At 45.7% G+C, this 17,310-nt stretch overlaps 1 non-coding gene across 1 annotated transcript; it reads left to right on the top strand.

Moving 5' to 3' along the window:
* Window positions 1-15,079: 15,079 nt before the first annotated feature.
* Window positions 15,080-15,226, top strand: LOC113455981. Its single transcript, XR_003376880.1, has one exon. It is a non-coding gene; the product is annotated as a small nucleolar RNA SNORA51 (small nucleolar RNA).
* Window positions 15,227-17,310: the final 2,084 nt, after the last annotated feature.

Below are 17,310 nucleotides of genomic sequence, written 5' to 3' on the forward strand. Positions count from 1 at the left end.
GGTAGATCTTTTCTCAATTGGAATTATAGGTAGATCTTTTGTCCTCTCTGTCAAGAAGTTTCCTTTTGACTTAGCCTTTATGGGGGGCTGCTTCCGGCTGAACTTGGGTGTAGGTTGTCAAGGTCCAGGAAGGTCAAAAGGCTCGTCAAAGGCTGGGCAATGGGGCATTTATCAGAAGCACCTGATTAGCTTATCCAGGTGGAGGGATAAGAGGCGGTCACATCAGCTGGACTGGTCCACATCAGCTTTCAGTAAGTCCAGAGCTCAGTAGCTTGCCGTTTGCAGGTGCTCCGTGGAGAGTGTGTCCATCAGCCAAGTGGAAGTCTGCTGAGATACAGACTATGGACAGAGGTTAAACTTCAGTTAGGAACTTAAGAACATTAAATTTGGAACTTTTTCATTTGACCTGTGACAGGTGGATTCAAACCTCATGATTTTGATTGATTCCTGATGTTTCCATGAATTTTAGTTTATCAAAGGAGATGAACGTTTTAGATATATTAGCATTACCATTGTATCGAAATCCACATTGTAGAAAAAGCAGTTGGCAGGTGTCTGTAAAACAGCTGGGACAGATTTACACCATGGAGTCAGCAAAGACTATGGCTTTGGATTAAAAGGTATGAACATTTCTTAGAACATTGTATGGACTTCAATAACTCACCAGAGACATAGTTAATAGAGAACAGTCATTGTAAAGCAAGTTTCTTAATGGAAAGTTACACCTGAAACCTGTTTATCCTTTACCATGAAGCCCGCGAACAGGGCAGACCTGTCTGTCCCTTTTAAAACAAGAAACCTAGTAGCTTTAACTAACTAATGAAGTGACCTAACGAGGTGGCTACAACCTTGGGAGAAGGAGCTGTTAAAACAGCGAAGCTATCACTCATTAGTTGTAAACATCATCAGAGATCTGAAAGGGACCAACCAAAAGGACAGAGACCTACCATCCACCCATATAGCTCCCCCAGGTTCCTCTGTGGTCATTGGGCAGAGGTCCCAGGACAACATGAGTCTTCAGCTGCAAGCCCCAGAATACCCAACAGGCTTTCCCGTGGAGCAGGAACTTGTGGGGACTGGCCTATCTTGTCTCAGCAAAGCAAGGCCATCATTTTTTTCAGTGTCCCGTTTGTCTACAGTTTGGACAGGGTCTTGGCACTAGATGAGGTGAAGGGCAGGTTTCTTTCCCACCCAGTGGCCAGCTTTGCCATATTTAAAGCAAGTTCTGGGTAGAGGTTCTTCTGTGCTCATCACCTTCTCAAAGGTGCTTCCAGGAACCAGCAGGTCTCTCTATCATGAAAAGCCTTTTTATTAAACATTTTAAATGCTGTATTCTCAGATCTCCGAATCATCTGAGGACCATTATCTATTAAGTGTAATTCTCAACACGTCAAGGCTTAACTTTGAAAATAAATGTAAGAAACTAATCTGAACATATCAAAGAATTTGATCCTTTATGAGTTGACCGATGATTAGGATCAAGGTAAGAGTTTTAACTCATAAACATAGTCCATAAGGAAGGACATTGGGAACTTTCCTTATCTTTGTATAGTGTGCCATTTTAGAACACAAAAGTTCCCTGTATGACTCAGTTTACCAAAATAGCAACAGCCTAACAGTACTAGCAAAAATGAGGGAGTTAGACATAAATCTTTAAGCCAATGTTTTTTTTTTTAGCTTTTGTGATGCATTGTTATGAATCATGATCCAAACATCTGACCTGCAGGCAACCCTAGGCTATTCCTGTAGAAAGGTCTTTTGACCCTGAAAGCTCATGCTCTGTAGGTTGAAAAACTGTTCCATGTTCTCTTGCCAAACTGTTTAAGGTCACCATCTTATCGCATCATAAGATAGGAATGTCACAGTTTTTGTTGCTTAATAGTTGGGGCCCTAACTTTAGTTGGCCATTGACTACACTGGGCGTTTGGGATTCCAGTGCAGTCTTGGGCCTAAAAATCATGTTTTGGGTTGACGTATTTCCATTAACAAAAGCAGTCAGAAGCAGAACTAAAGGGGTTAAAAAAATAACAAGTTAGTATATTTGAATATTTGTCTAGGACTATCAACACTGACTGATTAGGTCTATGTTTTAAGATTACCTGTGTAATCCTTTGACTTTTTAACTATTTGTTAAAGTTTTGAGTTAACATTTTTGTTGCAAATATTATAAATTTTTACATACCCAGTAAATTTACACTTTGCCCTTGTTCTCCCTGCCTGCTATTTTTTAACCCTGGACATAGATACTTTATAAAGCAAGTCTGGGCCTGAAAGATAGTGAGCCAAAACCTCATCCCAGAGCCAGCTCTTCAATAAAGCAGAACAGCATAAAATAGTTTTAATACTATCCATGTTCAATTGACATCTGAATCCCTATTACATCAGATCCAATGACCAGAGCTCCAGGAGATAAATCCTGAGCCTGGGTGGCTCTCTGCAACAGTAGAGGCTGAGCTGCAGTCGAAAACACAGAACACAGTAAGCTCACACATTCAGGACCAGTCAGAAGCAAACATGAAGCGGCACATCCATGCATTCAAGACAGGCAGACAAAACTTCTCTTACTTTCTCCAGCTGTTATTTCAAGGAGCAGGACGGAGGAAGGGCCCACCAAATTCCCATGGTGTTATAGTGAATGTGGGGGATGTGGAGGGGGAAGTGGAGTTGGAGGAGGATGGGAGCTTGTTCTTAACTGTAGCAGCGTTTGGGAGAATAGAAAGTGAGGTAGGAACGGGAGCCTGGGCAGCCTCTGCCTTTTGCCTTTTTCTTTCCTGAGGTGGTACGTAAGGAGGGGGCGGGGCTCTTCCTCTGAGAGAGACATGATATGTATTCCCTCTGGTTGCCCCCCCCATGGTTTTGGAGCCATCTGGGGGGTGCGGTTCCAAAAGGATTATCCAGGCCACAATAAGGCAGTTGGTCAGAGTGACCCAAGCCTCCAAAGACTTTGACCTGAACTGTACAAGAAACAGTGAGGTTAAAAACGCCACCAGGATGCCAGATGACTCCAAAAGCTGGCCACGGACAGAATGCAGCGTTTTCTGGGGAAGGCAGAATCTCCTGGCCCTTCTCTTGAAGTTTTTAAAGGTCTAGGAAAGAATTAGGACCCAAAGATGGAGCTTGTCCCATGGTTTTGAAATTCGAGAACAATAGCCAGACCACAAAGTGAAACCGATAATCTGAGTTGGCAGAAACAGAGAGACTGGTGGTATGCCACAAAACGAGACAAGGAAGAGACACAGTGACGATCAAACACGAGCATGTTCAGAGTCAGGCGGATCTGCTGCCTCTCTGGATGATCCCTAGGACACAGACACTCTAGATGCTCCTGACTGGTGAGGGGGGGGGGGGCTGGAGGTCAGAGGACTCAGCTACTTTTGAGCCCCAAAGGCTAGATGCCTCAGCCACTACCCCAGTGGGAGCCTAGAGGCCCAACCAAGTCACCTCTTTGACTGTGTCCCCCCAGAGAGGGATTGAGATGTCTCTCATCTCCCTCTGACCCCAGGAGCAATATTGCTTCCAGTTTCTACGCCTTTGGTTCTCAGAAAAAAGGCACCACAACCCAAAAATCTCTAGTGCTTAACCCCAGAGATTGTCACAAGGGCCAGAAGCAGATACCATGACCAGAGACACAAACAGGTGGTTCCCCCCAGATCCTGATGAGCCTCCAAATGTTAGGGTTCAAGAATCCAGAAATGATCAACCACATAAGACCATGTTTGAGTAAACATCTCTATGCCAGGGCCCGACCCCTATGTGTCAGAGTTAGTGAACTCCCCCCCCCCCACACATACAGAGATTTTTTTCTGACTTTCTTGTGCCTGAGTGTGTTAGATAGTTTTCTGTCAACTTGACATAAGCTAGAGTCATTGGAGAGGAGGGAACCTCGGTTGAGAAGATATTTCTACAAGATCAGGCTGTAGGCAAGACTGTAGGGCATTTTCTTAATTTATTATTAATGGGGGATGGCCCCGGGGCTAGTGATCCTGAGTTCTATAAGAAAGCAGGCTGAGCAAGGCATGGGGAGCAAGTCATGCAAGCCAGTAAGCAGCACTCCTTCATGGCCTCTGCATCAACTTCTCCCTCCAGGTACCTTTCCTGCTTGAGTTGCTACCCTGACTTCCTGTGAGGATGAACTATGATGTCAGTGTAAACTGAGGAAATTTTTGTTTCTTTCCAAGTTTCTTTGGCCATGGTGTTTCATAACCACAATAGAAACCCTAACTGAGATGCTGAGGTTTCCATAATTTCTTTCTCCTGTTACCACTTCTCCTGACTCTCTAGCTCCCTAACAGAACAGTCAGCAGGTCCCCAATCCTTTTTAATATCATGTATATTCAGGCCTGCTTTGGGACAGAGGTGGCTGCAGGGAAAACAGTAGATGCCTGTCATCCCCTCCCTGTGGCTATGGAGACCTTGGTCACAGTGGCACTGCAGACTCCTGGCTCCTGTGCTCACCTGTCTGAACCAAGTTTTGCATCAGAAACCCAGCTGGGGACCAGCGAGAGGGTAATGACATCCTGGGGAAGACCTAGGCTGGTTCCTGTCTGAAGGGCCCTTTAATCCATCATTCGTTGATGCTGTGGATGGTTTCCATTTCCTTCCATCAACCCGATATTGACATCAGAAAATTATCATTTCTCTTGCTTTCAGAAAGTGCTCAAGCGGTATAGGTCTTTCAAAGAAGCGTGTCTTCTGGGTGAGTGTTTCAGAGAGGGCTGAAGCCTCGAAGTTCCCAGGCAGCCAGCTTCACTCTAGGTAGAGTGACCACGTCTAGCATTAATCTCTCCAGGGTCCCTCAACAGCCAGGTGGTTTCCAAGGCAACGATGGAGCCATCAAGTCATCAGATACAGGTTTCTGCTCTGACCAAGGCAAAACAAATCAGGGGTGAAGAAAGCAATGGTGCCTGCCACCTACAAAGAACAGGACCCATGCGTTCTCCCCTATCTGGCTCTGTTCTTAGCTCTCGTTGTCTCTGGACAATGCTTCCTTCCTACCTGCAGTTAGGACTCTTAGTCTCCAACCCTCTGGCAGGCTGACACCCAGTTACCCAAGGTTGGATTTCAATCTCCCAGGTGGCATTCTATCAAGAACTCCTGTCTCTGCTGAGCTGTGTGAGACAGGCAGGTTCTGCTCCACCCCTCGCCCCTTTCGTTTTTCTCTGGTACCAGCTCCTCCTTAGTACTCTACTGAGGGAGCCCTGAATTCTCTTAGGACAGCAGCATCTATCCCTTTGCTGGTAGACCACACATCTCAGCTTCTCTTTCAGCTAAATGGAATTGGATGGGGGGAAATTTGGCATGTAAATTATATCAGGTGCTGGGGAGGTAGAACTCATCTGGGAGAAATCCCCTTTGTCTAAGGTTGATAAAGACACTTGGTGCCAAGCCTGACAAGCCTAGAACCCACACAGGGGAAGAGAGCAGGCTCCTGCAAGTTGTCCACTGCCCCCACAAACGCTGTGGTAATACACTTCCCCATGCCATGGAACTTTCTGATTATTTACCGTACACAATTTTTTCGTGTTCCATTCCTTTGAAGTGCTAAAATCACAGCTAGTGACGACCTCATCTTGTAAGAAGTATTTCTGAAACTCATCCCGAGTGCTCTTTTCTCTGTCATACATGACACAGTCCATTTGTAAGCTTTTATTTATTGTGTGTGCATGTGTGTGATGGGCAGGGAGGCACACATATGTGCCATGGCATGTGTGGAGAGGTCAGAGTTATTCTCTGCTTCCAGCGTGCAGGTCCTGGACATTGAACCTAGGACATCAAGTGTGACAGCAAGCACCCTGACCAGCTGAGCTATCTTGCTGGCCCATAGTCCCCCCTCCCATTTAATGGTACATAGGATGTACATAAACTTGTTAGTAACTTCCTACTGCTAATTTGTGAAGGAATACTTTCTACTTTAAAATCTTATTGGCGGAGTGCTCTCAATGTGACAATTGTCTTCTTTCTTTCAGCGTTTCAGCCCTTCAGTTTCTCCCTCTCTTTTGGGACAATTGTCACACTCAGTTCTTACTGCCCTTCTGCAGAAAGACAGCACAGATCACTTAAAGCAGAAACAGAGAAAGGGAACCAAGCTAAACATGAAAATCAAATGCTTTCTGAAAACAAACAACAAAGGAGCTGAAGAGTCTCCTTTTGGTGTTTATAAATTGATCTATTACTTTTGCCATTTTCTATTATAAGTGTGTGTGTATGTGTGTGTATAGTTATTGTGTGTATAGGTGTGTGTGTAGTTATGTGTGTTTATGTAAGTATGTGTATGTTTGTAGTTATGCATGTATAGGTTTGTATGTGTGTAGATATATGTGTATGTAGGTATATGTGTGTGTAGATTTGTGTGTGTAGTTATGTGTTTATGTGTTTAGGTATGTGTGTGTGGGTACGTTTGTGTAGGTGTGTGTGTGTAGTAGTATGTGTGTTTGCGTGTGCAGGTTTGTATGTATGTAGATATGTGTTTGTAACTATGTATGCGTAGGCTTGTATGTGTATAGGTACTTGTGTATGTAGGTGTTTGTAGGTATATGTATGTATCACATATGTAGGTGTGTGTGTATAGATATAAGTGTAGTTATGTTTTCACGTGTATAGGTATATGTGTGTATATAGATATGTATGTATAGGTTTGTATATGTGTGGATATATGTCTATGTAGGTATGTAAAAGTGTATATATAGGTGTGTGTATGTAGATATGTGTGCGTATACATTTATGTTTGTAGTTATGTGTTTACATGTTCAGATATGTGTGTGTAGATGTGTGTGTATAGGTATATGTGGTTTTGTATGTGTGTAGATATCAGTTTGTACCTATGTGTGTGTAGATTTGTGTGTATTTAGGTATGTGTCTAGGTAAATGTGTGCATTGTATATGAAGGTGTATGTGTAGTTATTCATGTGTATAGCTATATTGTGTGTAAGTTTGTGTGTGTGTGTGTGTGAAAGTGCCTGTGCATGCAGACCTCAGATGAACTTGAACATCATTTTTCAGGTGCTGGTTACCTTATTTTTGTGAGGTACATTCCCTCTCTGGCCTGGAACTCACAAATGGATTAGGCTGACTGGCCATTGAGCCCTAAGAATCTGCCTGATTATACTCCCCTGGGGCTGAGATTAGAAGCATGGACCACACCTGGCTTTTCTATTTGGGTTCTGGGCACTGATCTCGGGTCCTCATGTTTGGAAACCAGCGCTTTACCAATGGAGCCATTCTCCCGCCCTGACTCTGTTATTATAGGAAATCACTAGCTAAGAAGACGTGAGAGGACTCTATGCCAACATAAATTACCTCACAGTCTACGTGGCTCAGCACACACCCAGCTCTGACACTCACACACTATGACTTTTGTGTGCCCATTTCCAAGGCTCCTCTGGCATAAATGGCGCTGTCAACTTTTAGCCATTTCACGTGACCCGTCAGAGAGGAGGAAACCTGCAGACTTGGCGCTTAGAGGAAGCAAACACAAACCCACGTTGTGTGCCAGATGATACGATAAAAATAAAATGGCCCACGCAAGCAGAACGCGGAATGAAGCCGCTAAGTAATGGACATTTGCTAAGCCCGTTTACTGGAAAAAACGCTCACGCATGAAAGGACGTTTGAGACTTATTAGAATCCCTTTCATTTTCAAAACAATGAATGCGGCAATACGCTACCGAAAGATTTAATGAGAAATTAAGCACAACACACAACAGCCCAGCCAGGTGAACACACTCATTAGGCTGTGAGTCTGCTCTGCGCAGCTGGCAGAGGGAGAGCAACACCATAGGGGAGGAGGCCCTGCTCAGCCAGGGAGGGCAGCCTAGGAACGGCAGGCTCATGTGTGCGGATGTCTGCACAGGAAGACCCACAAGACCCCCCCCCCCCCACACCCGACTCCCATCTCAGGCTAAACTGAAACCTTTGGGAAGACGAGTGTGTGTGACAGGGGTCGGGGAGATGGAGGCTGGAGGAGGAAGGAGATGGAGGCTGGAGGAGGAAGGAGATGGGTTTCGCATCTACACCCTCCCCTTGGCTCTTGTGTGCTTGGACTGCACTAGCTCTTTCTGCTCCGGAAGTTGCTGCTTTGACCCCAGCAACACCGCATATGGTGGAAATCTCTCTCACAGAGCTCTGCGCCTGATTTTTTCTTTCTTCCTTGATGGGTATTTTTGATTCCATTAAATGATTAATGATCTCGTGCTTCCCGGGTGTCCACCATGGTTTCAGGCACATGTTACTCCAATCCGATGGGTCCTTTGCAGGAGTTTTAGTGGGTTGCTTCTGTCTTTCCATTAATCCTTTGCATCCAGGTAATGGATCACCAATGACCATGGAACCGAACCTATTGGTGAGGGCAGCTGTCCCTGCCTTCCAGTGGGGGTGCCATATTTTGGACACTGCCTGTAGGGTTTCCAGCTGTAAAGACTCTGAAGTGGGACTCTTTCCTGGAGAACAAATCAGAAACTATGGAAAGGCCCTGGCTATGTGGTGGACCCGTTTTGTCTTGGCCTGATCCAGGCCTTGTTCAGTACCCGTCACAGCCACGAACTCTGTCCTCAAAGTGCCACTGCAGCTCACGGAAAAGGGCTGTCTCTCCTTCTCAAAGCCTCTCATTTGGCACCATCCAGTCACAGGTACCTTATAGGGGGGGGCATATAACACTGCTCTGTGGGGTTGCTATGTTTTTAGACACACTTCCATTTGCTGATCAGGCCTGCATACACAGCACAAGCACCAAGCTTTTCCTTTAAAGGAGAAGCAATATATCCCAGGCTTCTATCAGAGATGCCAAGAAGAACCACCAGGGTCATGTACTCGGACAGGTGGAGGTCCCCACACTCCATCTCAGACTAATGAATTTGAATTAGCTACAATTCAGAGTAAATAAATATAAGGCGATGGGTGCCACTGAAATGTGTGAATGGATAGAGAAAGGAAGGAGGGGGAGAAGGAAGGGGGAGGGAAGACATGGAAGGGAGAGCGAAATGGAAATGTAAAGAAAGGAGGAAGGGAATGGGGGAAGGATGGAGGGAGGAGGGACGAGAGGGGAGGGTCAAGCTGAAGTCACCCATAGTCCACAAAGAGCTTCTGAGCTGGCATTTGCCACAGCCCTGTGTCAACCTAGTGCTGCAATAAGGGATTGGGGGCTGTTTTAGCGACCCTTCTATTGCTGAAGAGACACCATGGCCAAGGCAACCTACAGAAGCATTTTACTGTGGAGTGGCTTCCAGTTTTGGAGCGTGAGTCTCTGACCATCATCGTGGGGAGCATGGCAACGGGCAGATGGGCAATGTGCTAAAACAGTGGCTGAGCTTAAGTCATGAGCCCCGGCAGGGCAGCTTACAGAGAGAGCCGGGGAGACTCTGGAAACGTCAAAGTCCACCCTCAGTGACACCCCTCCTCCAGCAAGGCCACATCTCCTAATCCAGTCACCAACTGGGTACCAAGTATTCAAACATCAGAGCCTATGGGGGCCATTCTCACTCAAGCCACCAGAGTGGCCCCTGGAAACACAGAAACCACTTCATCGTAGCGATCGAGCTGCGTTTCCTCTGCGTTTGCAACAGAGATTGGAAACTGGCTTCTTCGGACTCACTCTCTGGGGCTCGTCCTGGCTGCCTACATGCAGCACTCAGTTCCTCAGCTTGGTCACCACAGCGGCCCCAGCACCGAGCCCTAGATGACAGGTTGATTCCCAGTGTTCTGTGCTGTAGGTTTGGTTCCCAGGACAGTGGTGTGTAGAGATGGGACATTTGGGGGGTGGTTACCATGAGGGCTCTGAGCTTAGGTGTGGCTGGATGCACATACAGATGACAAATGGATGGCTAACAGGTGGTGTCTGAAACTTGCGGAGGCGGAAACTGGAGGGCAGAGTCACAGGAGCTCAGTTTGAGCAGTATTTTAGTTCCTGTTGATCGCTCCTTTACTTCCCGGTAGCTGTGAAGTGAGCATCTTTGCCTTTCCACGCGATCCTAGCTGTGATGTTCCTCCTCACCATGGCCCAGAAATAACGGGACCAAGCGATCGTGCACTGAAAGTTCAGAAATTATGAGTTTCAGTCCATGTAAGTAGACCTCAAAGGTGGATTGAGAGGTTGTGTTGGGCAGTTTTCTGCTGCTGTGACCAAACACCCAAGACATTCACTTAAAAACCAAGAACTGGGCTGGGTGGTGGTGGCGCACGCCTTTAATCCCAGCACTAGGGAGGGAGAGGCAGGCGGATCTCTGTGAGTTTGAGCTCAACCTGGTCTACAAGAGCTAGTTCCAGGACAGGCTCCAAAGCTACAGAGAAACTCTGTCTCAAAAACAAAACAAACAAACAAACAAACCCAAAAAACTAAACAAACAAAAAACTAAGAACTGGTTGTTTTAGTTGATGATTTCAGATGCCTTTGAGCTCTTGGCCACTTGGTGTTGTTGGTCTGGGTCCGTGGTGGCCCGGTGTTATTGGGCACATGGTGGCAGAATATCGCTTTTGAGGACATGACTCCAAATGACCCAATTTGCTTCTATGAGGCTCCACTTCTTACAAGTTCCCCTTGAACATCCCTGGGAGGACCATGCCTTTAGACCACGGGTCTTCAGAGGAAATTCTAGCCCCCTCGCCCCCATGATAAAGCAAGTGCTAGGATTATTGGCACTCGTCCGTGGCTCACACCTCCCAGTGCGCCCACCCAGACATGTGAGACGTGTCTGCCTGCTCATTTCCCGCTTGCTGTGTCATCGCTGGGTTCTCGGAGCCTGAAGCGGAGCCAGGCTCCCCCGAGGAAGCCCGCAGCTGTGCATTTACACAACTTCTAAACCTTATTTTACAAAAATGAAAATCACTCGTTAAAATGTCAGCTCTGTTCTCCAGTTTGAGGTTTGGCGCCTGGTAAGACGTTGGTGGAATCAAGGACAGTTTTGCACCATAGATATTCTGGTTTAGGGACTCTGAAGTGTCGGCTTATAAGGAGACTTCACATAAAACATGTATCTGCTGCACCCACCTGCCACCGGTATTCGGGGAAGACAGCATCAGCTCTGGGGAACGTGGGTACTCTTTATTCTTCGTGCACTTTCCAGGGGATCTAGCTAGCAGAGCTGGAGCAGAGAGCACAGCTCGAACTCGGACAGATGTTAAAGGCATTCTCTCTTGTGGGTACCCGTCATCAGTTGGTAGTGAATTCAGGGAAAGTGTGCTAAGAAGGAACCGGAAGCCAAAACCAACCAGTGGTGCATTGTGGCACTATTGATTAGCGATGCCTGTTGTGGGTGGGGCATGGCATAGGGGTGTGGTGTCATGTGCAAATCCGTCTGGACAAATCTGTCTCCAACTCGATCGATGGTTCGTGTTTGACGGACTTAGCGTGTATGCCTAGGGCATTGCCATGCCGTGTAGAAGCTTGACCTGTGACTGCCGAGTGAGCTTTTGAGATGAGCAGTTTTCTTTCAGAGAGTGTGGAAGGAAGAGGGAAGAGCAAGGTAAGGGACTTAACCTCTGAGGTAGAGTGTGTGTCGGGGGGGGGGGCAGCCTTTGAGGCCACACAGTCCTCCAGTGTTGCTGGAGTCTCACATGACCGGTGTCCACCTCCTCGCTTCTGCTAAAGCCCTTTTCAGATGTGAAATGTCACAGCTGCCACCAACACCTTCCTTCAAGTACAGGCCAAGCTGCTGGAAGCCACAGAGGCTCAGCAGGCCCCAAGCTTGGGAATGGATTTTCTGCTATTTGTGAGTGCTTCAAATGACAGCCACCTGTGGAGCATTCTATAGGCAACACATTAAGGTGTCTAATTGATTGGTGTCCATTTGGGGGCCTTGTGTATCAACAGACCGGCTTCCTAGTCTTGGGGGTGCATTACCCTGACTAGGGCAAGTCCTCCAGGTGTGCTGCAGCTTCTCACGATCTACCAGGGCATCGCAGAGAAGGAGCACCTGCCCGAGCAGCACAGACGTGAAGGGGGTCTGGAGCAGGTCAGAATTTCAGGTCTGAGTGCAGACGGAAGACCTTTTTGTTGGTGCAGTTTGAATGGAAACCACTGCTGGGTTTCCAGGATAATTCTTGGAATTCGCTTTTTAATTGCATTGAAAATATTGGGTCTCTGTACAGTGTAATGGTTGATCGATCGTCCTTGGGTTCTTGACGGGGTATGTCCATGAAGCCATTTTCAGAGTGGTTTGATTGAGAAGGGTAGAGACCCAGCCTGAATGTGGGCCACCCTGATTCCAAGGACTGCAGTTCTAAGCTGAAGACAGGGGGAAAAGGAGGTCAGCTCACTACCAGCTTTCCCCTTTTTTCTACTTCCTGGTTTGCTGAGGAGTGAGGGAGACTTCTCAAGCTCCTGGAGTCACAACGGACCATGCTTCCCCGTCATGATGGACAGTACCCCTTCAAATAGCAAGCCTAAACAACCCTTTTCCTCTCAGTAGTTGCTTGTTCAGTATTTACTCATAGCAACGGGAAACATAATTAATACACATAGTATATTGCCAAAGTGAATGAGATTCGGTGCCCCACCTGGGGCAGAGTTGTAGCAGTGGACACTGCGTGTTCTAGTTTTATGACAGCTTGACACAAGCCAGAGTCCTCAAGAAGGGAGAAGTCTCAACTGAGAAAATGCCTCCATAAGATAGGGTGTAGGCAAACCTGCAGGGCATTTTCTTAATTAGTGATTGATAAGGGATGTCCGGCCCATCACAGGAGATGCCATCTCTGGGCTGGGTGGTCCTGGGTTCTCTAAGAAAGCCGGCTAAGCAAGCCACGAGGAGCAAGCCAGGAAATAGCTTTTCTCCATGGCCTCTGCATCAGCTCCTGCCTCCAGGTTCCTGCCTTGCTTGAGTCCCTGTCCTGACTTCCTTTGAGGGTGAACTGTGATGTGAAGTGTAAGTCAATAAACCCTTTCATTCCAAAGCTGGTTTGGCTGAGGGTGTGTCATCACAAAATTGGCACCAGGATGGTGGAATATTACTGTGACAGACCTGGTCATGCTGTTTTGGGGAGGACTGTGGAAGGACTTGAGAACTGTGAACTATAAAAGCCCTTGAGTGTTGACAGGTCAGTGTGTGATTCCATAGGATCTTGGAAGACTGGGAGTAAAACAGACAATGGAGGCCTGGCTTGTGACATCTCAGAGGGAAGCAAAGACTCTACCAGGGCCTTCTGTGCGATAACTCTGTGGTGTCTGGACAGGTGGAACTGAAGAATTGGCTGTGATTAACGAGAGACCAGAAGTATGAAAATAAGACCTTTGTCTTACTGGGATACTGGATGCCGGTTACCTGGAGCTGAGAAATTTAGCAGTGGTTAAGAAGAGACTAGTACTGTCGAGGTGAAATCTTCTGGGAAGTGTTTCCTTGGAGTCAACACATGAAGCTGTGTTACAGAGGCGGCCAAGGTTGTACCTTGCACTGGCAGCTGAACATGATAGTGTAAGACTCACCCAGGTGATAGTGGTTTTGAAGGCACGAAGGGGTCGTGGACAGCAGCTGAAGTTTGACACTGTGAGAGATCAGGAGAGGCCATTGGTGAAGGTGTAGCCTCAGTAGCATTTGAGGGCCCAGCACTGAAAGGGTCATGCAGAGAAGTTGAGGGTTGGCACCATGAAGGGAGTCTATGACAGGCTACGGGTGAAAGTGCAGCCAAGCTGCAGTAGAAGACCCCAGCATTTTGTAGATGCCCGTACCATGTGAGGACCACAAGGAATAGTAGCAGTGACAGAGATGAGCCTGTCTGACCTTGAAGTCAAGCTGTGTATGCTGCAGAGGGTAGAGTTGGAGGGGTGACCCAAGCCCTTTGGAGGAGCCCCGAAGGTTGTGAGTGAATCCCAGACATTGGACACTGGGTTACTTATATAACAGGAGCTTGGTTTTGCTTTGTTTGGATTGTGTCTGTGCCCTGGTCCTTCCCTCTTGAAGTGAGAAGGTATTTAATTATGATTTTTACAGAGTCTACAGCTGAAAGGCTTTGAACTTTTAAAAGAGATTTTAGATTTTGAAAGAGAATGGATTTTTTTTTTCAGGAGATTAAAGTTTTAATGTGCTTGGATTTGTAAGGACTGGGACTTTCCCAGTTATGTTTGATGCTGTGATATTAATATAAGTGTGCCATTTGAGGTTGAATGAGAAAGGAATGGTTCTAATTGAAAAGAGATGTGTTTGTGTGTCAAGCTGGCAAGGTTTCCATTGTGATGGCTACTTTTTTTTTTTTTTTTTTTTTTTTTTTTTTTTTGGTTTTTCGAGACAGGGTTTCTCTGTGGCTTTGGAGCCTGTCCTGGCACTAGCTCTGTAGACCAGGCTGGTCTCGAACTCACAGAGATCCACCTGCCTCTGCCTCCCGAGTGCTGGGATTAAAGGCGTGCGCCACCACCGCCCGGCCTGTGATGGCTACTTTTATGTCAGCTTGACACAAGCTAGAGTCATCAGAAAGGAGGGAGCCTCAAATGAGATAATGCCTCCATAGGATCAGGCTTCAGGAGAGCCTGTAGGGCATTTTCTTAATTAGTAGTTGATGGAGGAGGACCCAGCCCATTGTGGGTGGTGTCATCCCTGGGCTGGTGGCCCTGGGTTCTATAAGAAAGCAGGCTGGGCAAGCCATGAGGAGCAAGCCAGTGAGCTGAACCCTCCATGGCTTCTTTTTTAGCTCCTGTCTCCAGGTTCCTCCCCTGACTTTCTCTGATGAAGAACTGTGATGTGGAAGTATAAGGTGAATAAACCTTTTCATCCTTAAGTTGCTTTGGTCGTGGTGTTTCATCAGAGCAATAGCAATCCTAACTAAGTCAGAGGCATAGTGGTGAGCCCGAAGTCTCACCGTCTGTTGGTAACCAGGCATCCTTATCTTCAAAGACAGAGCAAGAACTTGGACTTTTTTACCTGTTTGCTCATTACAGTGGCATGGTATCAGTGTGGCATTCACAGTGCCTGTGAGGCAAGAGATTAAGTACCTAAATCTCAATGTATAGGAGGGAAAGTGTTTAAGAGACTGTGAAAGTTCACCCATCATATCAAGAACCAGGACATTTTCAACTAGTACAAGAAAAGAACATAGACAGAAATCAACACCCAGATGGCACAGATATTGGAGTTATCTGAGGAGTTTGGCGGTGCTTTAGGGAGCCCTCCTCATGTTACCACAGACTGTGTTCTTATGCTGACTCTATATAGAAAGGAGGCAGAGTAAACCCATCCCCTGTTTGCCTAAGCCCAGGCCGTTGTGTCCAGGCCATTGTGTCTAGTCTGTATTGTGAATGGGGGATCCATGGATTTGGAAAGAAGAAGAAAATGCTTCATTGAGCAATCAGGGACAAGCTGGGAAAAATGAATGAAAACGTTTCATCAGATGTACAGAAAGTCTCAGGAGAAAAACAATGGAAGGAGAAAGAAAAATCAAATGGAAGCATGGTCACTGCATCATTAACTGGAATTTCAAAATAGGCACACTCAACAGCAGACTGGGAAGAAGGAGGCACCGGTGAACTTGGGGACAGAACAGTAAAAATGAGTTAGTCTGGATGACCACAGAGTTCAAAGAGCCCAGAGGAGGAAGTGGACCTCAAAGTCCCCCAGCCAATAAGAGAACACACCAGAGCCATAGATCAAGGGAAGAGAAAGAAAGCATTTCAAATGGCTGAGAATCTCTCACAATTTTCAAGTTCTGACCCTCATAATGATGAAGTTCAGCAAGACAACACAGTAGTACAGTCCCATAGAGACCACACAAGCCACTCACCACCAGACTTTGAACACCAAAGACTGAGAAACATCCTTAGAAAGAGCCAGAGGAAAAAGTTTATCTTACCCCCACCTTGAGTTGGAAAACAATTTAAACTACAGCTAGTTTCTTATCAGCAGTCATGGACCCCAAGAAGAAATGTACAGTACTTTTCAAATGAATAAAGGAGAGATTTATCAACTCAGAAATCTATGTCCACTAAAAATACCCTTTAAAAATAAGAGGAATCAAGATGTTTTAGGATTAAGGAGAGCAAAGAGTCTTTGTCACCAATAGATCTACCCTAAAAGAGTGACTGAAGAGAATTCTCCAAGGCAGGAAGAGAACATAAAAGATGTATCCGAACATTGTAAGAGAAAAAAGAACGAAGACCAAAATGTAAGAAACATAAGAAGAATAAAAAGTGAGTAACATAAAAGTGTTCTCTTACTAAGCCTAATTTTCTCATAATGTCTGGTGCCTGAGGCAACAACCATTGTTGATTATGGTCTTCGGTGTGTGTAGAAGAAAGATTAATGTTGTAAGGAGGTGAGTTTAGTGATGGTGTTTGTAAGGGGAATTGTTTCTTTGTGACTCTTGAGCTAATGAATGTCAGCACCACGTGACTATGAGAAGTGATCTGGGCAAATGTGATATTTAATGCAGTCATCAAGAAACCTACACAAAGAGATATGCTGGGAATGACCACAGATATATCACACTGGGTTAGAGAATGTTCAGATAACTCCAAATTCTAGGAAAGAGACAGAAATGAGAAGCAAAGAACACGCCAAAACAAAAAAGACAGAGTTAAGCTCCAGCAGATGAGTAATTACATTAAATATAAATGGTCTAAATGAAACAACTCCAACACAGAGACTGACAATAAATTTAAAAAGAATACAGCTGTTTACTGTGAGCAAGATCTTAATCCAACTGTAACCTAGGTAAGTTTGGAAGTAAATGATTGATAAATGACATAATGTGAATCGAAGGAAAGCTGGTAGGAATAGCTGTATTAGCAACAGATTAAATATACTTTCAAACAAAACCAAAAACACTTACCAGGCATGAATCAAAATGTTCCATAGGAAGAAAAGGGTTGGCCAACCAAAAATGTATGGGAATCCTAGATGTATATACATGTGTTCCTAATCTGTTTCCTGCTGCTGTAACAGAATACCAGAGACTGAGTAAGTTATAAGCAAGATAAGCACATTTGGTTCATGTTTTTAGAGGGCTAAAAGATCACATCTTGTAAGGGAATTCCTGATAGGACATGTCATGGCTAAAGGTATCATATGGCAAACAAATATAATGGGAGGGGTAGCTCTGTCTCTTCTATACCTAACCCTCTCCCATCATAATGTCTTTAATCTATTTATGAGAGCAGAGTCTTGTGACCTCATCACCTTGTCAGGATAAGTACTGAAAACAGATACAATGGAGTCCGTTTAACCCATGGCAACCCTAACAAAGCCATAGAGCATGGCACACAACAACTGATAGAAATGAAAGCAGAAATGGACAAGCCTACAATTTCCAGTTGGAGACTACAGCACTATTCTATTTGACCATAGGAAGAACCGTAGAGTGTCGTCAAGGCTACACATAACTGTGCACAAACAGGATCTA

The sequence above is a fragment of the Microtus ochrogaster genome, chromosome 4 (assembly GCF_000317375.1).
Source record: "Microtus ochrogaster isolate Prairie Vole_2 chromosome 4, MicOch1.0, whole genome shotgun sequence".
NCBI classification, from domain to species: Eukaryota; Metazoa; Chordata; class Mammalia; order Rodentia; family Cricetidae; genus Microtus; species Microtus ochrogaster.